The 24,606-nt window shown below is 38.3% G+C and overlaps 1 protein-coding gene across 1 annotated transcript in view; it reads left to right on the top strand.

Moving 5' to 3' along the window:
* CHRM3 (cholinergic receptor muscarinic 3) overlaps positions 1-24,606 on the top strand; it is a 515,691-nt gene that overhangs the window by 119,709 nt on the left and 371,376 nt on the right. The window contains exon 2 of the mRNA XM_032608221.1: positions 18,022-18,130. The gene's annotated coding sequence lies outside the window, so the exon portion shown is untranslated. The remainder of the gene's footprint in view (positions 1-18,021; positions 18,131-24,606) is intronic.

Consider the following 24,606-nt stretch of genomic DNA (forward strand, 5'->3'; position numbering starts at 1 on the left):
TCCTTTTCTTTGCAGAGCTAAATCTTGCTTCCTGAACCTCCAAATTATGGCTCAAGTTGTACTCTCAATGAATAACTGGTATTTTTATATTAGAGTCCCAACAACTCTACTTCGTCCCAGTGTTTTTACAGGTACCAAGGCACACCCTGCCCATTGGATTTGACCTCTGTGTTGAATATGGAGGCTGGCCTGGGTACCAGTGATTGCTAGTGGCCCCTGGTTGGGTTGGGCTCCCATAGCGTTAATAAGCAAGACATTTTCTGGCCTCAGCAAACACATTCCTGCTCTGATTCCTTTGCTGCAGTTAAGTGCAAGTGAAATGTTGATGCTATATTTGAGGACCGACTCCTATCAGATAGTAGGGAGCAGGGGAAAGGGACCCCTTTTCATTTATTAGATTTTTCCTTTTTTCCTTTTATTTTCTACCTGCTGCAAACTAAGTCTGTCTCATCCATAATGATAATAAGCATATAAATAATGATGAGAATAACTTTCATTGGATTCTTTTTACATTTACATACCAAAATGTCTTCTACAAGTGCTATATCTCATTTACTGCTGTAACAACCTACAAAATAGTTACTATACTTATTCCCATTTTACAGATGAAGAAACAGTGGGTTACATAAAGTTTCTTAGTCAAGGTAACATATTTAATAAATGATAGAGCTAAGAGGATTCCAACCTAGAATTATTTTATTCCCAGAGCCTGAATTGTTAACCATTGTGTTGTTCAAACTGGGCTTCTTAAAAAATATGCAAGGCCCTCAAACAACCTACTCCCAAACTCCATTTTATATCCTTCTGTGTTCTCACTCACTGCCACTCTCACCCACCCTTTCCTCAAGCACTACTGACCTACTGGTTATTCCCTGAACCTGTGACAACTGCATATCTTTCCCTGTGCTGTTCCTTAGGTCTGAAATTTTTCCTCTCTCCTTCCAGGTGAACTCCCACTCACAAATTTCAAGCCTCAGTTCAAATGTCAAACTATTCTCTTTGAAGCTTTAACTGAGCATCCAAGTTGGTTAATTGCTCTTTTCCCTGTGTTCTTACAGCATACGGTAAATATCTCAATCATAGCATTCATCACTTACTACCTGAAAACTTCTGACAATTTAATTAACCTCTGTAAGCCGCAGTTTCCTCATCTGTGAAGTTAATCAAAGAACCTATCTCAGAGGCTTATGAATATTAAAAGATAGATAATGAAAGATACATAACTGCATATTATTTAGAAAGCATTTTTAGAATATTAACTATTTTTATTACCATCTCACTGTAGACAGTTTTTTAAAAATCTGTTTTCTCATACTGTACAGTTAGTTTCTATAAGGATGGGTGTGATGACATGTATTTTGTACTTTTGTATTTTGCTAAGTGCTCAGCACAGAATGGAAACCTGTGAGCTCTTGCAAGTTCCTTAACTTCTCTATCTCCAAAATGAAAACGCTCATAGAGTTGATATGAGGATTAAGAGAAAATGTAAAACTGATTAGCATAGAAGGCCTTTAATAAATGTCAGTAGCTATCATTATTTAATAAATGAGTAAATGGATGGATGAATTCAAGAGGGAGTAAAACCCTTTCATGTTGCTGCTTTCTTTGTCTTATACTGAGATGATGGCAGATCACAGCTGTCCATGTCAGCCATCTCTTAGCTAGACCTTGTTGTGTGATGGGATATGACAAGTCTTGAGATTCTGTCTCATTAATACTCAGCAGAACTGATTCCTGCTGTCGTGCAGGGAGTATGTGATGTATTGATCAGTGAGAGGCTTGGCACATCTTGTTGAATGTCTCTTGTGACAACAGGATAAACACTTTCTGTAGATCCTTTCTGTTCTGCACTGGGCTTTTGGCTGGCCATCTGTTGGAAGGTGCAGGTCATCAGGATGACAGAGTAAACAAGGTGTCCTCTAAATTCTAGTTGATCCAGCTACAGTAAATGCCAAAACATGACTTGAAAAGTGTAGTTGACAATCTTTGGTACAAATAGGACCTGTAGATCCTGGAACAGCAGAGGTTAGAGATGGAAATAAAAGAGCCTCCACTTAGCTTGGGATGGAGACCAGTCGTAACAACATATTTTCTTCTGGACTAACTCAAAAAACCATTATGGATATTCCCCTTCTTATTCAGGCTTAAAAGACTAGTCTACACTAGCTGGATCTTCTTCCTCCTCTTCCATTCACTTTTCAACCCACTGATGTCTTTTTCTAGTACTTGAAGTGTTTCAGCAATGGTTCCCTTTGAGGAAAGAAAACAAGATTTTAAAAATTGTTACTGAAGAAATACTTGCAAATCTTACCCTGTTTCCAGGGATAATACATCATGGAATATAGCATATCTTCAGTTTAGTGAGTACCATCTGCTCTGATATGAAGTGAGAAGTGAGTATAGAAAGCCCTAATTTAACATGCCTTTCATTTTGAAGCTTAGATAGCTGATAGTTATGAGGTGTCTTGTTAATTTTCTGTTACTTTCACTGACGATGTATTTCCTACCTCAGTCCATTTATTATTCACCTTTACATCAACCCTATAGTCCTCCATCTTCAGAAGTTACCTGATGCAGACTCAGTACTAGCTTCAGGTGCTAGTCTCAATCCTTTTCTTCTACCAAAAATAGCAAACCAAATCAATGTATAAATTAACCAATATGTATAAATTAACTAAGTATAAGTTGTTGTTTGAATGCAAAATTGGTTTAATAGGAAAAAAAATCAATTAATGTAATGTACCAAATTCATGGAATAAAGGGAGAAAACACACTGTCATTTTAGTAGATGCAAAAAAGCATTTGACACAATCCAACATCCATTCCTGATTTAAAAACAAAAACAAAAAACTTTCAGCAAACTAAGAATAGAAGGACACTTTCTTAGCCTGTGAAAAACGGTATCTACAAAAAACCCTACAGCTAACATTATACTAAGAATGAGAGAGGAGCTTCAAGATGGCGGAAGAGTAAGATGCTGAGATCACCTTCCTCCCCACAAATACATCAGAAATACATCTACACGTGGAACAACTCCTACAGGACACCTACTGAACGCTGGCAGGAGACCTCAGACCTCCCAAAAGGCAAGAAACCCCCCAGGTACCTGGGTAGGGCAAAAGAAAAAAGAATAAACAGAGACAAAAGAATAGGGACGGGACCCGCACCAGTGGGAGGGAGCTGTGAAGGAGGAAAGGTTTCCACACACTAGGACCCCCTTCACGGGCAGAGACTGCGGGTGGCGGAGCGGGGAGGCCATGGATCCGCGGAGGAGAGCACAGCAACAGGGGTGCGGAGGTAAAAGCGGAGAGATTCCCGCACAGAGGATCGGGGCCGACCGGCACTCACCACCCCAAGAGGCTTGTCTGCTCACCTGCCGGGACAGGTGGGGCTGGGAGCTAAGGCTCAGGCTTCGGTCAGAGCTCAGGGAGAGGACTGGGGTTGGCGGCCTGAACACAGCCTGCAGAGGGTTAGTGCACCGTGGCTAGCCGGGAGGGAGTCCGGGGAAAAGACTGGACCTGCCGAAGAGACTTTTTCTTGCCTCTTTGTTTCCTGGTGCGCGAGGAGAGGGGATTAAGAGCGCCGCTTAAAGGAGCTCCAGAGACAGGTGCGAGCCGCGGCTAACAGCGTGGACCCCAGAGACGGGCATGAGATACTAAGGCTGCTGCTGCCGCCACCAAGAAGCCTGTGTTCGAGCACGGGTCACTCTCCACACCTCCCTTCCGGGGAGCCTGTGCAGCCCGCCACTGCCAGGGTCCCAGGATCCAGGGACAACTTCCCCGGTGTTAACTTCATTAACAACTGAAGAGGAAATAGACAGTCTACCTGAAAAAGAATTCAGAATATTGATAGTAAACATGATCCAAATTCTTGGAAATAGAATGGAGAAAATACAAGCAACGTTTAACAAGGACCTAGAAGAACTAAAGGGCAAACAACAGTGATGAACAGCACAATAAATGAAATAAAAAATTCTCTAGAAGGGATCAATAGCAGAGTAACTGAGGCAGAAGAACGGATAAGTGACCTGGATGATAAAATAGTGGAAATGCAGAGCAGGATAAAGAAAGAAGAATGAAAAGAATTGAGGACAGTCTCAGAGACCTCTCGGACAACATTGAAAGCACCACCATTCGAATTATAGGGGTCCCAGAAGAAGAAGAGAAAAAGAAAGGGACTGAGAAAATATTTGAAGAGATGATAGTTGAAAACTTCCCTAATATGGGAAAGGAAATAGTTAACCAAGTCCAGGAAGCACAGAGAGTCCCATACAGGATAAATCCAAGGAGAAACACGCCAAGACACATATCAATCAAACTATCAAAAATTAAATACAAAGAAAAATTATTAAAAGTAACAAGGGAAAAACAACAAATAACACACAAAGGAATCCCCATAAGGTTAACAGCTGATCTCTCAGCAGAAACTCTGCAAGCCAGAAGGGAGTGGCAGGACATATTTAAAGTGATGAAGGAGAAAAACCTAAAATCAAGATTACTCTACCCAGCAAGGATCTCATTCAGATTCAATGGAGAAATTAAAACCTTTACAGACAAGCAAAAGCTAAGAGAATTCAGCATCACTAAACCAGCTTAACAACAAATGCTAAAGGAACTTCTCTAGGCAGGAAACACAAGAGAAGGAAAAGACCAACAATAACAAACCCAAAACAATTAAGAAAATGGTAATAGAAACATACATGGGCTTCCCTGGTGGCACAGTGGTTGAGAGTCCGCCTGCAGATGCAGGGGACACGGGTTCATGCCCCGGTCCGGGAGGATCACACATGCCACGGAGTGAGAGAGTGGCACGGACATATACACTACCAAACTTAAAATAGATAGCTAGTAGGAAGCAGCCGCATTGCACAGGGAGATCAGCTCGGTGCTTTGTGACCAACTAGAGGGGTGGGATAGGGAGGGTGGGAGGGAGGGAGACGCAAGAGGGAAGAGATATGGGGACATATGTATATGTATAACTGATTCACTTTGTTATAAAGCAGAAACTAACACACCATTGTAAAGCAAGTTACACCAATAAAGATGTTGCAAAAAAAAGAATGAGAGACAATCTTTTTTTCCCTATGACAGAAAAAAAGACAAGGCGCTCAATTTAAAACTCAAAGTTGTACAGGACATTCTGGCAACTGCAATAAGGCCAAAATTAAATATAGGGATAAGTAATTAAAGACATCCAGATTAGAAGAGAAGTAAATTATGCTTATTGGCAGTTGTAGAAAACCCTGTGCAATCCATGAAAGTAGTATTAGAACTAGTAAAGTGTTCAGCAAAACCAGAAAATATAAGACAATGTGCAGTCAACTGTATTTCTATATACTATCAATGAACTTTCTGAAAATGAAATTAAAATAATTTTATTCACAAAAAATATGTAGGATTAAATTTAGCAAAAGGGGTACAATACCTATACAACAAAAATTATGAAACATTTCTGAGGGAACTTTCTGAAGGATGAACATGTTATCTTAAAGAAGTTAACGAAGATTTGAATAAATGCAGAGCCATCGCATGATCATGGATTGAAAGGCTTAATATTGTTAAGATGGCAGTTCTTTCCGAGTTTATCAGTCGATTCAGTTAAAATCTATTAATATGCACTCAGATTTTTTGCAGAAGTTGATGAGTTGATCCAGACATTTATGTGGGAATTCACAGGACCCAAAATAATCAAAAGTTTTTTAAAAAGACAGATATACAGATCAATGGAACATAATTCAGAATCTAGAGATAAACTCGTACAATTATGAGTCTTCCACATATTAACATATGCTCAATAAAAGAAACCAGACACAAAAGGGTTTAATTTGTAAGGCATTCTGGAAAAACTTCAAGAGTAGAAAGCAGAGCAGTGGTTGCCGGGGCTGGGGAGGTGGCAGGGTACTAACTACAAAGCACACAGGTAACTTCCTAGGGCAGTGGAGATGTGTATCTTGATTGTGGGCATGGATACACTACAGTGAACATTTATGAAAACTCAACAAGCCGTATACTAAAAAAGGGTGAATTCCACCGTAATTTTGTATTTTCTTCATGCTTTATCTTAAAATATAGAAAACAAGAATTGAAAATTGAGGGATTTTTTTTAAAATTTGTCTTTTCTGTTTTTGCCATTTCAAAGACAAAGGCTTGAAAGGAGCACATTTATTTGCCCTTTGCTTATCCTGTTGACCAAACCTTATTCTCCAATGCAGGCAACCTAGTTTTCTACACTAGAATAGCTGACTTGCCATCACTAACAAAACCTCTGTCCCATGTACAGCTCCGTCTGTCCTTTTCTCGAATTTTTCTGCTCTCATCGAGTCCAAGTTCAAATAGATGTATTTTGGGAAGCTTTCCTCAATCAACCCAATTTGATGTGCATATCATCTCATTCTCTTCAGTAGCCCCCACATTCAAATGTATGGAAATTTGTATGCATGTGATTTCTTTTATACATTGAATTATTTGTCTCATGTGTCACTTCATAAAGTTATATCAAAATGTATCTCATTCCACTGCTTGGTATACTTTTAGAAGAACAAGATTTCCCCTACCCAAGCCATATGAGCCTCATGGTGACTAGAGTCAAGCTTTGTACCAGGACCACTCTGTTGATGAGTTTGATGGTAATGATAAAAGAATAAATAGGACTCATTTCAGACTTTGTTTCTCATTATTGTATTTGGCCATTATTTTTTAAAAGCTTTGGGGCCAAAAACAGGAAAAAACTACATATTTGTTAGAGATGATGAATTTAGATGAGGGAAATTACATTTTCCCCCCAGTTTTATGGAGAAATAATTGAATACATCACTGTGTACGTTTAAGGTGTACAGGAAAATTATATTTTAAAATGTTAGAGGATCATGAGAACTTCTGATAAGAAACTTAAAAAATAGTTTAATGGAACCAATGATTTTATTTAGGGATTGAGTATAGCTCATATAGTTTGATCATGTCAGGTGTCATAAAATGTTAGAAGCATTTTCTGTGACTCTACTTAAAATAGAATTTTTGTGGATTAAGTGTTACAAGATACCATGCACTTAATTAATTCTAAGGAAAATATGTCTCCTTTTTACTTTGTCTTGTAGAAAAGAATGTCTCTAGAATGGGCTTCTAAGATGAATTTTTCTTACAAGATATGTAGGAGTTCACTCTACCTGATAAAGTTTAACGTTAAGATCCTAGAAAAAAACAAAAAAAGCAAAGTGTAATGAAAATTGGGAGGTTAAGTATGAAAGTAATCAGGAATATACTGGAAAAATGTAAGAGAAAGGATTGCCTGGTAGTTTAATATAATTTTGCTCTAAATGTATGCAGAATCACCTCTAACGAAATGAGAACAAAAAGGATGCAAGCAGATTCAGCTGAGATATCATTTATGTCTTTTAGATTTTCACTCTATTAGTTGCATGAAACAAAAGATTTATTTTTGCAAAATGCCCCCTTAATTAAAGCCTTAAATAGTAATATATTTGGGAACATTTTCATTCTCCTTTAGGGGGAAAAAAGGCCAAATCACTCTGTTTTTTTTTTTTTTTTTTTTTTTTTTTTTTTATGCGTTACGCGGGCCTCTCACCGTTGTGGCCTCTCCCGTTGCGGAGGACAGGCTCCGGACGCGCAGGCTCAGCGGCCATGGCTCACGGGCCCAGCCGCTCCGCGGCATGTGGGATCCTCCCAGACCGGGGCACGAACCCGTGTCCCCTGCATCGGCAGGCGGACTCTCAACCACTGCGCCACCAGGGAAGCCCTCACTCTGTTTTTAGAAAAGAAAAGCATTCTGTTCTTCCTATTCGTCAAATTTTATGTGAATATGATAATAAAACCTACTGAATAAAACCTCCATAATTAAGCTCAGTCTTCCATGATGGTAGACTACTACATTAGCAGTGAGGCTAATCTGCCTGCCACCTCTGTTGCCCCATTGAGTATAGGCTGACTTGGCAGTTCTGGCTGGTTAGCTGGTTGTCCCCTGCTACTTTCCCTCATCATTACATGAGTGTCAGAACGGAAATGTTCGTTAGAGAACACACACACTGATATACGCTTCTACATCCTTAATTTTCAGAGCATTTTCACGTGTTTATTAACTTATTTGATCCCATTTCATAGATGGGGAAGTGAATCCCTGGCTAGATTACTTTCATATAACAACATCATCGTGATGCCAGAATTTGCTGCCACCTCTCACCTCCAGAAGTCTACCTATTATTTCTGATTTCAGGAACATTCTCTGTGACAGAAGATAGAGAAATTATTGTATGGTGGAAAGTGAATGAAATTTGGCAAAATTCAACCTAAGTTTGAATCATCAGTTTCTTAATCTGTTAAATGAGGCTAATATATATTTTCAAGGTTGTGATAAGGATTAAATGATACAGTCCATATTTGGAACAGCTAGCATTTTACCTAGTTGGTGGGAGAAGATGACTAAATGATACAGAATAATAAAAGTAATAATCTGTGCTGTAGTACAGCTGTCATTGATTGAAGGGTGTAATACCACTGCTAGAAGCTGCTAAACTTCAGTGAAGACTTACTTAGGAGATGCTGTCTTTCTATAAGCATGCTCATCCATCCAAAGATATTCCACTACCTTCCAGGCAACTGTGCTACATGCTGTAGATGCAGCAGTGAGCGAGTTTCTGCTCTCATGCAGCTTAAGTTCTAGGTGGATCTTTAGCATTTGCAGCCTGGGCTGCTTTTACAACTTTCTTCCACCAAATGATTATACTTTTATCAGAGCCTGAGTAGTAGAATTAATTCAGCACCAAATCTTTGTTGAGGGAAGGAAGATAGATTAAAACTTGGAAGAAATCTTTCTGTTAGTTAATATTGGTATCATGCACTCAGCATATCTGGGGCAAAAAGATCTCAATCTATCTGTCTCTTCTCTCCTAAAAGGGAAGTTCATCACGTTGCTGTCATATTACCAACTTTCGGTGGAACCCCAGTCACCAGGTCTTACTTGAGACCTTTCTTTCCTATCTAGTATATTTTAAGTCCTTTGCATTTCTTTTTTTCCCCCTTAGGCCCTGTGTTTCTAGAACCCCAGACTCACATTGAGTGTGGGATCTACCTTGTGAAAACACTTTCACACTCTTGTCAGCAAATTCTTCAGGCTCCTTGTGTTGCGCTTGGGTTTTGCTTAGGCCTAAGAATCCTGTCCTATTGGGAAGATCTTTTTTCCCCTCATCCCTACATTTGTTTTTTTGTTTGGGAATCTCAGCAGTTTTCCTGGCCTGGACCTGTTGTTGGTACTTCTGAAGCTTGTTCCCTAGAATCAAGGAGTCAGCCTCATGGAGGTCAGTGGCTTTTGAGGGCAGGGCCATCGGTTAGGCTGGAGTAGAGGCAAAAGCTGTGAAAGAGGCTGTCATCCGGGCCTTTGGGTACAGGCTGTTGCAGCTTGACCTTGAACCAGAGGGATGAAGCCTCACCTGGAATTGCTGACGAGGCTGAGGCAGATTAGGTATCTTGAATAGCATGCACTGTTTTCAAGTTGCAAGCCTGCCGCGTGTATGAGAAAGCATGCTTTAGACTTCAGCAATGCATTGCTAGTTCCAAGCCTGTGAGGCGTCTTAAGTCTGTCGCTCCCGACTCCATTCTGTATTTGGAGTCCAGGAGGCAGGAATAACATTTGCTTTAGGGTTATGTGACTATCCTCATGGTGTCACGTTTCCTTCTTTGGATGAATTTACCTAAATTCTAACCTTGGCTTTGGTTTTCCAGTTCCCAAAATGCCCAGAGGAGAACGTGGTTTGACTACTCCCCATTCTATCTCAGTAATTTATTTCTAGCTGAATAATGTACTTCTAGTCCTAGATGGAGGACATGGTTACTAGCATTCTCTTGGCTAAAGGCATTCTCCTCCAATGGCAAACAGTCTCTACTGGGATGGGGAACATAGCTTCAAGATTAATACTCATGAGCTGTGACTGAGGAAGAAGGGAAACTTTGTGAAGAGTGCGTTCTACTAACTGGCTTAGAGTTTACTGGTGGGGCTGCCAGCCCGTGTTCTTATGTCCATCAGGAAGTTGGAGGCTTATGGAATTCAGCGGGTAACTGCCAGGAAGGTCAGTAATCTTAATGGTTGGCCTCACTGTATAAATGCATAGTTTAAGAACAATCTGTGTATATACACATATGGTAGAGGAGTTCCTATCCAAAGCCTTTATCGTGCCCTCTACTTTAGGATTATTGCTTGTTCTTTGTTTCTTAATAATATCCTTGATATCAATTTGTAAGTAACCTAAAACGTACTTTCTCTAATATATAAGTGAGAAGGCCCTCTTTTTATCCTTATTTAAAATGATACTTCCCTTGCTTAAATGTAGAGGTTAGAGGAGACTTGGGCTAAGAGAGACAGCGGTATGAAATGATGCATCTGAAGTACTGAATGCAAAAGCCACACTTGCTGCCATCCTAAGTGATGAGGTTGTCCTCTTTCTGCCCTAAGCACACAGTATCCTGTTGCCCTGTTTACTTGCAGTCTTTCTCACTTAGTCAAGAGAGATCTGAATATTAGTACTAAGGAATGCTTACCGCATTTGTCTTTTAACTGTGCCCTGGGATTAAAGGAAGTGCGATCACTTCCAAAGACTAAATAGCATTTGTGAAATTTGTAAATATTTTAACTCCAAAACATACCCGAGGCATCTCTATACCCAAGATACTGGGAAGCCCTCAACTTTTTGAAAATCGTCATATCCACTTGAGCTAACTATGATTTCTGAATCATAAATCATTTCATTTCGAGACAAAACTAGGAAAGTATCCAAAGACATGCACGAAGATAGCCATCTAAAAGTCCAGGCTGGTAATGTGAAAAGAGAAAACCCCAACCTGAATATTTTCTATGCTTTTTTGGCTGTCTTCCTTCATACTGTGCTTCCAGGAAACCAAAGGCCTTTTCAGGTTTCAGAATCAAGAGTGCACGGGCTTCTCAAGTACTTGAAAGTAATTATGCATTCTAGCAGACAGCTTAGAAGTTGTAAGGGTGCCATTTCCATCTCAATGTAAATGCATATTTTGCCTCTGTGGATGTATTCCGGTAGAAAGCTTCCTCATTCCAATAGTGGGTCCTATGAGGTCTTAAGGTAATAATTAAGCTTGCTTTTCTTTCTTTGTTTCTTCTGTTCTTTCATTTCTTAGGTTTCAAAGGTGACTTTTAAGTTTGCTTTTCTTGGGTTCCATCTCTAATATCCCTAGCATATTTCAGGTGGCCGAGGTAGTCATAGACTGCTAATTTTGTTGCAGTTTGGTAAAGAAATACCCCTTTAACTACCCTGCCTGTTTACAGATCTGTTGGTCTAGTAACAATTGTCTGTCTTTGTTTTAACTGGTACATTGACCCTATTGTCCCTCCTAACATTAAGGTTCAGAAATTACTTTCATTTGTTCCTAAACTTATCTGTTGCTGTTATTTGAGAATGTTTAAGTGAATAGCTCTCTGATATGGAATTGTGTTTTGAAGGATAACTTAGTTCAGCTCCCAGATTCCACCACCCTACCTAACATCCTAATACCTTAGATGCTCAGGGTCTGTGATGTTCTGCTAAATTCTGCATTTGCAAAGAGTTCTATTCCCAGGAACCTTTCTTTTACTAATAAAAGAATTAGATTGAATCAGATTTGATTCCTACATTTGCTCACTCACTGGCTATTTGGCTGTAAAATTCACTTGATAAGAACTGCAGCTTTTTAAAAGACGGATAGTAATAGCAATTCTGGAAGACATTGAAAAGAAAACAGATACGCGTGTAAAGCCCCCATCAAAGTGTTGTGCACAGGGGAAGGCACATAAGTAACACTGATTGTGATGATGCTCCTGCTAAAAAAGGACAGGTAGAGGGCTTCCCTGGTGGCGCAGTGGTAGAGAGTCCGCCTGCCGATGCAGGGGACACGGGTTCGTGCCCCAGTCCGGGAAGATCCCACATGCCGCGGAGCGGCTGGGCCCGTGAGCCACAGCCGCTGAGCCTGCACGTCCGGAGCCTGTGCTCCGCAACGGGAGAGGCCACAACAGTGAGAGGCCCGCGTACTGCAAAAAAAGAATAAAATAAAATAAATAAAAATAAAAAAGGACAGGTAGAAGAGGAAAAGGAAGAGAAGCGAGGGTTGGGGAGAAGCAGAAGAGAAAAAAGAAAGGGGAGAGCAGGAGCGTATAGTGGCTGAAATGATGAGATTGTACCATTTGGGGAGGGCTTTCCAAATATCTCTTTCTTTCCTGTACATAGTTCTCACCTACAGTGCAATTACAAAGCATGATGAGAGACTCTGAGAGGTTGTTTTTCCTCTTTTTTTTTTTTTTTTTTTTTTAAAGGAGAAGCCAATAGAAACTGCTTTCCACTTTCTCTGTGTTGGCTTTGCCCTAACTTTTGACCTTCTTTCTGCATTAGCTCACCTCCCCAACGCCACTGCGTCTGACAGTTTAACCACTTCTGTACCATCGCGACAGCACTGATTCATAAGAGAGCCCTTTATCCACAGTCTGTCTAATGGTTGTGTCAACCCAATTAGATAATGTTGGAGCTTGATTTAAAATTTAAATAGAGTTGGAGGCCGGCTGTCTCTGTTTTGTAAACTACATATGAAAAATAATCCACTGATTTTTGTCTAGTTAATTTAACTGTACTTTAGTTAAATTGAAGAGAGAAGAGTGATTGGAACACTAGGAGAGCAAATGTAGACTAAACACAGAAGTTAATTTTCAGTACAACTATTCTTTAAACTCTAATAGCCAATAAACGTAAGCATGAAGTGACAGTTGCCTCATTACAAATGTAAACACACATATAAACCCGCCCGGTAGCAATTTAAACCAGACTTAGAGATATACGTCCTACTTTGCTTATGCCTGAGCCTTTCTCACCGAGGTTGTCATTCTTTTTGGTTTATTATTTTCTACCTTACCACTGTGGCTATCAAATGCAGTTACTAAAATAGTTAAGCCTAGTGAAAAATAATTTTAGAGTCAACGAAGAAAGAAAAAATACTCTTCAAATAGTCTTCAAGTTATGGAAAACCTAGCTAAAATGTATAGTTTCATCCGGAATATCACTATTTGCCTCAGACCTAACCATTAGTTTGCTCAAACCATGGATAAATCAGGCGTTAAACTCTTGACATAATCATCATAGGGAAGAGAAGCCACCCACTCACACAGGAGGAGACGCTTCTGATTCCTAGATGAGTAGGTTTCATAGCTTTGCAATCAAGGTCACTTTCCTGCACCTTCACTGGTAAAAGGTGCTTTTGATCAAACAGAATTCTTTGAATTTTTGTACCTTTGTGCTCTTATAATGTGATGAGAATAAAAGAACATTATATGCTTCGTGAGTGGGTGACACTGATTAGAACTGCCTTCAGAGGAAAGTCTGAACCTAAAAAGAGCAGTGAGCTGGATAGCCTCTGGTGGGGTTAGTTTTCAGATAGCTGTCTGAGCACAAATCCACATGTTTTTGAGCCTCAACTGTTGCTCTTGTCAAATATTCTCACCCTTTTTTGGATAATAACTTTTGACACTGTTCTTTTTGAGGTTCTGCTGAAATAGCTCTCTCTTTTTCTCATATATATGTGTGTGTATATGTATCACATATATATAATATATACATATGAAACCTTTGTGTATAGGAGTTAGCATCATCATATGTTGATTTCTTATGCTAATTGGGAAATATTAAAGTAAACTATGTCTGTTTTAATTGGAGTAGATGGTTTAAATGATTCCATTTCAAAGAAAACTTCAGTCATTCTTATTTTTTAAATCAGCCCCTAAACGTTTCCACTCCTAACAGCAAAATAAATAAATGGACAAACAAACAGCTCTTTACTGAAACAAGAGTAATATATTATCTTGCTCGGAGAAAAAAATGAGCTTTCAAATGCGGAGAAGGTCTAGGATGTTATCACCACTTTTAGAAATGTATATACATATCTGTTTTTTTAAACATAAATTTGAACTCAAGCAAATTTTCACTTGCTCAAATAAATTGGTGAACTTCAAATAAGTTACCTATAATCGAAAGTTTTATTATATGTATCACACTGTCTTCTAATTTTTGTTAAGCTACCCTATGTGGAACTGCCTGTAATTTTAATGAATCTATATGTAATGTTTTGTATTCTGCATTTATGTACACATTTCCTTATATCAGCATAACTTTCCTACTTATTATAGCAATAAAGCATCGTATACGTTTAACAGTGTAACATTCCATAGTGTTGAACTGATTCCCCTTTGTTGGGTTATGGTATTAATAATAGTAGTAATAACAGCTACCATTTATCAACTGTTTACACAATTAGTGTTCTGTTAAGAACATCTTTTTACAATGTAGAGACCAAGCTTAGTTTCTTGTATGGCAATGCCTAGACTTTAGAATTTGATATACTTAAGTCTCTACTACCTGTGTGATACTAGTCAAGAAAAAATTCTCTTGTTTCCTCACCTTCAATTTTCTCCTCTAAAAAAAAAAAAAGAAGAAGAAGAACAGCTACTTAGAGGTTGTACCTACCAGAGTCTGGCACATGGTAGATGTTCAAGATATGGGAGAAGTTTGTCATTGGGGACTACTTCTAAAGATGATTTAATAACCAAGTGTGTAAAATGAAGACATTTGTACGATTTTGTGCATATTTCCAAATGGTGTTCCAGGATAATTAAGTGGTCAGGGTCACCAACAGTGTTCTAAATGTCCATTTTTTATGTATCAAATCCTCACCAACTTTACCTTTCCATCATTCTTTATTTATTCCTTAAGAAAATAATAGAGCCTGTTGTTCACCAAGCATTGATGAAGTCACTCTTTGACTCCAGATTGCATCTTGCATGAAGGAGGTGCTGTCCATTCAGTAAGGATCAAAAGACTTGGGGGCAGTGTCCACTGTGAGGTCAGTGAATAGGCAGAAATATAGGCCAAGTGTGTGTGTGTGTGTGTGTGTGTGTGTGTGTATGTGTGTTTCCATTGCCATGTCTGTCTTCCCCATGAGACCATAGTTTTTTCTCTTGATGTATCCTATCAATGCACTTGACCAAGATATAGCCTCCTGGGAAAGACACATGTAAATAAATAATAATACAGTATTAATCATAAAAATAGATTTAATGCGCAAAATCTTGTGGCTGTATATTTCTGCCTAAGGGATTAAGGATGGCTAAAGAATTCCCTTCTGAATTAAATTCTTTTTCAAGTGAATACTGTCTTACCAGTTAAATAGAGAAGAGCCCAAAGTTAAAAGGTGTAGTCCACCTAGAGAAAATACGGTGCAAAGTCAAATGTGACAGCATAGATGAGACCTACATGTCCGGCAGCTATTTTCCTACAGCTGTAATGATCGCGGTAGTTGATTGCTGTTAAAACAAGAGGGTGAGAAAGTAAGCAGGGCCAGAAAGAACATACGAAGCTGGTAAGTATCCTGGGCCTCCCATGTGACAGGCAGTATGCTGGATTTCTTATGCATATTTTGTCCTACAACTCTCAGAATAACCCTGTTGAAGAGGTGATGGGAATAAGACTTTGAATAGAAAGTAAGTTGTCCAAGGTCGTACAGCAAGAAAATAAGTGGAATTGATGTTCAGACCCAAGTCTCTGAGATCAAAACCCCTCTTCTCTTCACCAACATGCAATTAAAATGTAAATGGGAAACCACTTAAGTGTCATTCCATTTATTTGGGTGTAATTAACTTCTCTAAAGATAAATCTTTGGGATTTTATTCTATGTTGTCTCAAACTTCATCAAAAGCACAAAGCGGATGTGCTACAAAACATTATTTTAACTTTCTTTGATATCTTTCAAATGCAAATACTTCATCTATGGTTTCCTTGTGTTACGTAGCAGATTCTTTTTTATATAGTCTTTGTGCTTTGTTTTGTTTTGCTTCATCACCTGTTTATCCATCCTTAGATATGGCCCACCATTTGCCCTTCTATGGGATAGATGGAGTGTCTTTTACCTGCTTGGGGTTTCTCCGTTTGCTCTTGTAATCTTCTTCAGACCTTCAGCAAAAAAACAAAACAAAACAAAACTGGTTATCTAAGTTATCTGCCTTTCTTGAGGCTGGCACATATGGGAAGAGAATCAGAGCCCTGGAGGTTTGATTTCCTTCATAAGAACTTCATTCTGCTATATTGAAAAATGACATCCTGGTAGCCAGATTTCTCCATCCATCCTCATTGGCCCAGCTTGTGTGCCAGATTGAGTGTGGCTGAATTTACCTTCCTTTCTGGTGCTTCCTCCAGGGAAGAACCCCACTGCCCCCAGAAAAATTCCTGCTATATTCATAATATTGCATCGTCCATGGGTCTTTGTACGGAAGTGGATTCCCACCTCCTGCTTCCAATCTGCCCTGAAGCAGCCCCTTTCTCTAGTATCATCCCCTCCAAATTGAGAACTAACAGTTTTCTAGACCAGAAATCAGCCAGTGATTTCTGTAAAGGGTCAAATAGTAAATATATTTTAGACTTTGCAAGTCATACTATTTTTTTCACAACCTCTCAACTCTACTGTTGTAGCATGAAAGTAACCAGAGACAATATGTACGTGAGTGGTTGTGGCTGTATTCTCATAAAACTTTATTTATAGACTCTGAAATTTGAATTTCAAATAATTTACACTTATATGATTCTTTTAACTTCCTCCAACGATTTAAATGTGCAAAAACCATTCTCAGCTCACGGGCTACCCCAAAACAGGCAGCAGGCTATGGTTTGCCAGGCCCTGCCCTACATAGGCAGGGTGCTGAGACGCTGTTCGTCTGCAGGGTAAATTAGGGTCTGACCATCAGAGTCTCCAGTCTGGCTGCTTCTCTACAGCATCTCCAATCCAAAGCAGCACTTCTTAGTTTCCTGTGATCATGAAGTTTCTACCTGGAGTCTTTAGTCATTTCAGTTTTCTCCTCTGTTGGGATCTGACCACAGGAAAGGTGATTAGGTTTTGTTAGCCAGCTGATGGCCAACCTAGAAGTGAAAGGTGGATTTTTTCTTTTCTCCCTCTCTGGAAAATTTTTGTTATTTTCCCTTTTGCTGTTCTTCAGAAACCTCTCCGATTGAACTAAATTAAACTGACTACTGACTAGTTTGTAATTCTTTGAATGATTATATTTGAACTCCATTCACATGATTTTTACATGTTTCTTCCTACTTTTTCCTGAGATTGCGTGGCAAACAGGAAGACAAGTTTGGCAAGTAAGTGAAAGGACTGACAAAGCGAAAAATGTGACTTGAGACAAAAGATATATGCCAATTCCTACTTCTGTTGTTGCTGTTACTCATTTATTTACTCAGCAGATATCAGTGTGTGCCAGGTACTGTGTCCCAAAACAAGATCTCGCTTTACATTTTGACATACAAAGATGAGCAGAATAACAGTGCTTGTCTTCTAGGGAACTACAGGGGAAACAAAGATACGTCTTTATGTAATCCTCCTGGTATCTACTTTTTATATCGCAATTTACATGGAGCGCAAGTAAGCGTAGGAAAAAGTGTGTGCTTGGCACACTCCACACGATATGGAGAAGAAGCGTAAGCTATAGAATAGGGACTTGGACCCACTGCCCTGCTCCTCTAAGCCTTAAATGTTGTCAAGTGAGGAGATTACCTACATTGCAGTTTTGTTGTCAAGACTAAATGAAATTTCATACAGAGATGTGCTATAAATGCTCAGCACATAGCCCCGCCCCCCAAAAAAATTTACATCAGAGTATGTTAATTTTTTGGGTTTAGTTTGTTATTGATAAGTTTATAGCCTCCAGTAATGTGATACCAGTTTACTACTAAATTTATTACTTCCTAATTGCTACATAATCACTAAATTTATTACTTCTTTACTGACTGTACAGTGTGTTTCCACTGCTATATTACTCATAATATGGAAAACAGAGGTGTGTAAATTAAAGCCCTTTCATTGGATTGCTTGTCAGACTTTTTTTTTTTTTTTTAATGCTGCAGGTTGGAAAGCTGCTCTTGGGCAAATGGTATGAAATGGTGTTTACTGACTGTCATCTCTTTGTGTGCCTGTTTAGGTCTGAACAGTGATGGCGCTTGTTTCAGTTATGAGTCACTCAGTGGACTGTGGATTGACTGAACTGTGCCCATTCCCATCATGATGTACACCACCAAGGCTCCTCACTAGTAAGTATTCTCTATTCAGTATCATTTACATGGTTATATATTGAGGTCTTCAACACAGTATGCACTTACCTTGCAAGAAGTGTACAAAATACTTGCGTTTGTTTTGCTGTTATGAAATTGGCTAGACTTAGTCTATGTACCAACCAAATGCAAAAGGAAAAAATAGGTTCAGATGTATCTGTTATGTATATGTGTGCATATTGATATGGTAATACATATGTATCTAAATAGGCAGAGTTTAGAAGTGTAGAATTTTACCTCTCTTTTAACTGAATAAAAAGTTTCAGTGTCTTTTGGTTCTTTAATATCATATAAATCAGTGTAAGCCTGCAAATTTTACTTAGTTTAATATTGTGAAACAGTTCAATTTTATTGCAGTTTTATCTAACAGGGTATCTAATACACTTTCACTTACACAAGTATCATACGGGTAATTGACATAGGTTGTTTATGGTGTCACTGAAAGGAAATTCTACTCAATTCCCTTAATTTTAGTTCCAGCTCCGACATTTATCATCTGACTAGTCCCTTAAATATGTAGGGCTCAGTTTCTTCATCTGCAAAATGAGAGGAAGAATTTCTGCTTTACCTAATTCACAAGATTAAAGGACAAATAAGATAATGAATTGAAATTATTAACAGTAAAACCCCATAAAAATAGATATCGTCTGTGGCTGACTATTATTACAAGTAGGGAGCTGGAAATAAAGTTGTGACCACAGTGTTCTTTTTAAATTGGTTAATAGAGTCTAACATTTTATTTGTTATTCACCTAAGAGATAAATGATAAAATTACACTTAACGTTAACTCATGGCCCCAATTATTTTTTGTATTTCAGAAAGTTATGTTTAAATGAAATATGAAAAAACACATGTTTCTCACACACAGTGCACACACAAATCCCCACCAACCATAATAATTAGGTTTCTACTTCTGATCTCCAGGATGTTTACTCTATTATAGTTTATTTTTAGGTGTTTTATTCTTGGAGGAGACAAGATACACTAGATACTTATTATGTATCATTTAATTTCAGGATCCCAAGGGAGCAACATAGAAATTCGATCAAATATTACTCCTTCAGTTTAATGTGTTAATTTTTTTGTTTACTGAAATCTCTTTAACACCTCATCTGACCATTCTCTTTAGCCAACAGAATACAGCTAGCCTGTTTAAAATAAAAGACTGTAAATGAAAATCTTGACAACTATATTTAGTAATATTGAGAAAGACTTTTCCACTAAAATTAAACAAATTATTACGTAACCGAGTCAGTGCAATAAAACTGGTTTGGAAATTCTTTTCCAGAAATTAGTTATGATTACCATTGAAGAGGCCATGGTTTATTACACAAATAAAATTTTTACATATAAGTGAAACAAAAATCTTAAAAATAGGTAACATACATTCACTTGCTGATATTGTAGTGTAGTCCTTAAGTATGGTGGTGGGGCCAGGGGTGGGGCAGGGAGTGGTAGAGTCAGATTGCCTGGGGTTACAACCCAGTTTCATCATTTTCCTGCTTTGCAGTGTTGAACAAGTCACTTAACCTCTCTGTGCCTTAGTGTGCTCATCTGTAAAATGGGTCTAATAATACGAGTATTTATCCCATAGGGTTGTTGTGTGAATTACAAGAGGAGTTAATGTGGTCAAGCTCTTGGGAGCGCTGTGTGACAGTAAGTAACCAATCAGCATTAGTGATTATTATTCACTGGATGAGCATGGGATTTTGGTGCTGACTATGTACTTTGGAATCAGAAAGTCCTAGGTTCAAAACCATTTATGAATTAATGGTGAAATCCAAAGTAGTTACTGAACTTTTTGAAGCCTCGGTTTATGAGAAATAAAATGGAAATAATTACAATATGCTCCATAATGCTTTTGTTAGGATGGTGGAACACAACATCTGGCAAGAAAGGGTGGGCTATCACCATTGGGAATTGTGAAGGTATAATTGCAAATTACTGTGTAATGCAATTATAAAGTAACGTAAATGAGAGATTCTCTGATTCTGAAAGTGTCTTTGCAATACGTTTTATTTAGGGGACTTTTAGAAATGTGTTCAATTATAGGATTTGCTTTGTTAGATCCAGAATTTCAAAAAAGACAATAATTTAAATCAAATTACAAGTACAAACATAACAAATACAGCATCCTGATTTAAAAAATAAAGGTGACAAAAATCCATTGGCCTTCTTTAGGCCTAACAGAGAACATCAGCTCGTTATTTAATTTGTTAGGAAGATTGGGCTGTTACCACATTTCAAATGACTTTCTGGAAAGAAAAGGAAGAAGGAGGAAAGGAGATGGAAATGTAGAATATGTGTCACAAAACAATGGAGAGGGAGGGTTTGAACTTCCACTTTCATAAGCCTAGGCTCTAAGACAGACTCTCTACTTGTTCTTGTTATGAAGAAATTTAAAGTATTGTCTTTTGGATTTGTATTGGACAAAATTCAGTGGTTGGAATGGGTGGCATTTTTCGAATGAGTCATGATTTGTTTCCAAGGTGGAAAATACTGATAAGCTGGGGCCGTCATCCAAGAGTGGATTGTCTGGCTGCTATGTATCAGTCAGAACAGAAAGCTCAGTCTCTTTCTCTCACATGTTAATTATACACCATCTGAAACAATGGCGGTGTTGGGTCTGGTCCATCTCTGTATCCATCTAAATCAGCAGCCAGAGAGTCTTTTGCATGTAAATGGGATGTGACTTGTCTGTAACTCAGATTATAACATTATTGAACGCTTCTGTGTGCACTCCCTTTTATTCTTGTTGCTTATTTTTGCAATACCTTTAGCCTTTATAGAGTTTGTGCCTGACATGGAAAATCATGTTTCTGGAGGAGGCTTTTGAGCGTAAAGGTTTTGGAGGTGGATTCCTGGGTAGGAGCCCACAAACCATGGATGTGGTGTTAGGCTGGACGGCTGCTTTGCTGACCCTGCTTGGGGCCCTGGGTGAGAGATGACCATGGTGCTTATTCCTGGGCCCTGCCTCATTCCATACTTGCAGTCCTTAAATGTGGCCAGCGTTCACATTTTGACCTCTCATATTAGGATTTAGGATGTAATAAAATGAAAAAGCAGGGTCATGATGTTGGAACACAGTCGTACTGAGCAGATAGATGCTCATGTGTCCTTATTTCCATGACCATTATGGATTTGTGATGTTAATCTTAAAAACTGTTCGTGACTTTAGATGTCTCCTTCTAAAGGAGTCTGACTTAGATGTCAGTCTAGTACTTCATAAAACAATATCTCTAAAAACTAGAGAGAAGTACCAGAGTTTGGAGGAGACCTCGGGTATTCAGAACTGAAGTCTCCTGTAATTTGGAGATAGAGATAGATGAAGTGTCTGTATCAGTGGGACTTTAACAACAGGCACACTTTGTCAGGCTATAAGTCTAAGCGTAGCATCATCGTGATAAAGGGAACAGTTTAAGCCTCCCATTCACAGTTGTGAATGAGCGGGAGGTATTCGAGGACAAGCGGAAGATGAGTCCATTAAAGTTGAATGTCTGCTGCAGAGTCACCGGAAGTGGAATCAGATGAGTTATGAGTGCTCTGGGGCGGGGGGCTTTCTGTGGCCCTCTCTTGTTTTCCTGCTGCAGATCCCCTCCACCTATTTGCTGACCACCTGTTTGCTGACCAAGCCCTACCTAGAAGCACCCCAGCCTTACCTGTGTGACACCGCAAGCCTCCTAATGTTTGCAGATACTGCCCATCAGACTCTGATGCTTCCTTCCAAACTCATTTTACCTGCTCTGCCACCTATGAAAACTTCCTTAATCCTCTTAAAATTGACTGTTGCCTCCTTTTCTTTAACCTCTGTACTGTATAGATGCCTCTTTGACAGAACACATTCACTTCTTTTGCAATAATTGGTTGACATTTCTGTCTTTGTCTCTTTGGTCTGCTAAAACAGCACCATTAACTGAGTAGCTTATAAACAACAGAAATTTAATCACAATTCTAGAAACTGGGAAAACCAAGATCGAGTCACTGGCAGATTTTATGTATGGTAAGGACCTGTTTCCTAGAAAGCCATCTTTCTGCTGTGTCCACACCTGGTGGAAGTGGCAAAGGTGCTTTCCTGAGCCTCTTTTATGTTTCATAAGCGCACTAATCCCATTCATGAGAGCTCCGCACTCATCATCTGATAATCACCTCCCAGAGGCCCTACCTCCAAATACTCTCACATTGGGCATTAGGATTTAACATGAATTTGGTGGGGCGTTCAGTCTGTAGCAGTATCCATCTTTCCTGTTACATTCTTGGTTTATTGAGGGCACTCCTTGTCTTATTCAGTAAAATTGTTATTAATGTAAGTCAGTAAAAAGTATAAACAGAAAAATGAAAAGTGGCCACTTTCAGCATACCATGAAGGTTGTATCATTTAAACATTTTTAGCCAAAGGTAACAGGAATTTTGAAAATATATAACTCACCCTACTGACTTCCTTAGTAGTTTATCATTAAGCATATTGTTTTTAGAACAACATTTCAACAATGATGAGAATTATTTGACCTCACCTTGACTGAAGTTAGCATGATTTCCTCCATGTAAATTAATAAGACAACAATAAAACAGTTCTTAGGGTTTTATATTATTATATTAATTGTATATAATACATTATTACATATATGTATATATATATACACACATATATATTTCATGTTCATAGAAGGTGTCAACTACTAATTTTATCTGAGAGAGGAGGAATATATCAAGTGTAATCAAAGGTTCCTATAGGTTCAAGCTGTTTTTTAAAAAAACTTAGAGGGAAACATAACCAAATCCCCAAAACCCCTCTAAGTCAATAAACAAAACCTTTGTTATAGAGCCAACTGAAATTTTATCTGAAATTTATTTCGGTAACTGTATATCACTCAGAGGAGGACTTAAAATTGTTTAGGTTAAATATTCTTGAGTAGTACTATTTTAACAGGAAAGCCCATTAAGTCCACCAAATCAGTATGGAAACACTCTGACTCTCATCTTTGTTACTTAGTGTACATCAGTCATACACAGAGGAGTCAATATGGGCTGACTAGGAAGAGTTGTAAGTAGCACAGGGTATCTCAAGCCATTCAGCTTTCACAGATGGCTGTAGACAGATAAGTGGAAAGCATTAAGCTAATAAAGACATCTTTAAGAGAGGAAAATGGGCTGACAGGGTACTCCAGTTTTCAGTGCATGAGCTATTTTAGCTTGACATGCTTTAAGCAAAAAGGCATAATGTTTGAATGAATCCTTTATTAAGAATATTCATCCAGTTGTGTAAGCAGAAATATAGTGGAGTAATGTAGGTATTATCACAGTATGCAAGCTTTGATATGCTCAAGTAAGTAGAGCAATGCAGCAAGGATAATAGTCTTCAAAGACCTGGGAATTTTAAAAATTGTGCCCAAAGGTAACATTTGATAGAATTCCAGGTTGTTTCCTGATAACTTTGTTAGTCTCTATTTTATGTATTAGTCTTGAAACTACAGTAACTTGGTGACCATTTTCTGACATTCTTTTTAGCTAAAGGACCTAGAGTTGCATGTTGAAATTTAATGATAATGCTGATAATGGCCACCATCTACTAAGGTAGTAACTATGCAGTGGGCTTTCACTGCACAGCATCCTTTAATATTCACAACAGCTCTGCAAGGATGGCTTTATCTTCTCTTTACAAAGGAGTTGTATAATGTGCAGGGTACCCTACCAATTTATATGCATAGTTATATAACCTAAATTTGTGACAGCTTCACCACTATAGAATGATACATAAATATGGACGCACATAATATTTTATATGTGGAACTAGAAAGCTAATTTTACTTTTAAAATAAAATTAATTTTGAAAATATAATATGCTTCAGGTTTTAAGTCATGCTTATTTAATATTCTGAAGAATAAATAGCTTATAACATTATAATTAAAGATTTCCCCTTTTATCCTTCTCCAGCAATTGATATGGATAAAAATGAGAATCTGTATCTGTTAGAGACATGTCCTCAAGCAGATACAGGCAGGTGTCTTTCAGGAGAACGCATTAACCATTTTCAAGATTGAACCGTTTATCCTTGAAGTCGGATAATATCTTCATTTAACAAGTTTTATTCCATTTTATTTTTTTCACATTAATGGTCAGTGTCAATACCATGGTATGAGCATGTGTGGAAGCATTAATTGATTGATTCCACAAGATGAAGACTAATATTCTTGGTCTCAATAAGTATCTTATATCCACTAACATCCCACCAAATGCTTTCACATGAACTCTTTCTTTTCAGCTCAATTAGTTGAAAAGAATTCTGTTGATTCACCTCACATTTTGCTTCTCTGTATGATGGACAGAGACCACCAGGGTTTTACTGTCCCTTAGATGTGCCACTCAACTGCTCTATTTACCCAAACAAAGAAAATATAAATGTAATACCAAATATGCCTAGGAAGCAGAGATAGTTTTGAAGAAGCAGTGTTTTTTT

The sequence above is a fragment of the Phocoena sinus genome, chromosome 16 (assembly GCF_008692025.1).
Source record: "Phocoena sinus isolate mPhoSin1 chromosome 16, mPhoSin1.pri, whole genome shotgun sequence".
NCBI classification, from domain to species: domain Eukaryota; kingdom Metazoa; phylum Chordata; class Mammalia; order Artiodactyla; family Phocoenidae; genus Phocoena; species Phocoena sinus.